This window comes from Microcebus murinus, chromosome 11 (genome assembly GCF_040939455.1).
Source record: "Microcebus murinus isolate Inina chromosome 11, M.murinus_Inina_mat1.0, whole genome shotgun sequence".
In the NCBI taxonomy this organism is placed as follows: Eukaryota; Metazoa; Chordata; class Mammalia; order Primates; family Cheirogaleidae; genus Microcebus; species Microcebus murinus.
In genome coordinates, this window is record NC_134114.1 from 20779412 (window position 1) to 20780726 (window position 1315).

Genomic DNA, 1315 nt, shown 5'->3' on the forward strand with positions numbered 1-1315 from the left:
TAGCCTAAGTTAAATACAACTCACATGGCAGTTAATGTGTTAATCAAAGGGAACCAAGAATTGGAATGGTGGTTTGTAAGTAGTATTTATTAGTGTGTAAAAGAGATTGAAATCATGAGGAAACAACTTTAAAAAAAATTCACAACTTTATATCTCAGCAATATAGAGAAATGTTTATAATAAAATTTATTCGCTTAACTCTTGTAAAACTGAGGTCTACTGAAATGAACTAAAGATCCAAATAATTAATTTATCAAAGGAGTTAGGGAAGTAGCTTTTTGTGTTCTCCTATAGCTGCTTAGCTTAAAAAGGACTATAAATTTCACATTGAGAGTTGAGAATATTGGCAGAAAAATTGGATTATACGTGGCAAATAAATATTTTGTGGGATTGGCAAATAAAAGTATTTGATTTGCTAGATTTTAAGCCCCTTTATATAGTTGATATAAAAGTTTACGATGTATTTGAGACTGATGGGCTCGAACACAACTGTTTTATTTTAATCATTATTTAAGAGTCATATATGAAGGATCTACTGTTTTCTAGGCTGTCTACTATGTACTACATCTAAAGTTGTGAACAAGATAACAAGAATTAAATCTTATAGAGCTTTCCATCTGTTCTGTCTACCAGGAGAAATAAAGGGAAAAAAATAATGCTAGAAAATATTTCACTTGCTACATAAGGGAACAACTGAGATTACATGTGGAAGAATATTTAGTCACCTGGTATAATTTTGATAGAAGTTACAAACTAAGAAACTTGCATAAAAATATTTAAAATTTAAAACAAATTATCAACGTTTAAAAATTGATATTTAGGAGAAAAGTCTGTAATTATGGCCTCTTTTGAAAAGCTGGAGAATATGACAAAATTGGACAAAAACCCATATGATATTGGTCCACTGGGTCTTAGAGATGGTCATACCTTTTCCTTTTCTTTTATTTTTTTTAATTATTATGGGTACATAATAGTTGTATGTCAGCCTGAATCTATATATCTTACCATCACATGTTTACATGTTGAAATTGAGGTTGACAGTTGATATTTCATTTCTGTTTAACCAGCTGAGATATAGTTCATATATAAAAATGTAAATACTACATAGAAAAAAACCCAACAACAAAAATAAAACAGTTTGTTGTATTGAATACAAGGCCCTTTTAAGTATGTGTGATCCTTCTAGGGCAAATGATTTAAGATTTTGGGAAAGAAATGACACATAAGCTGAAATCTGAAGGATAAACAACAAAATAGTAAGGAAGACTTTAGCAGTAATTTATTTTCTTAGATATTAAATATTTGTGAGTGTCTA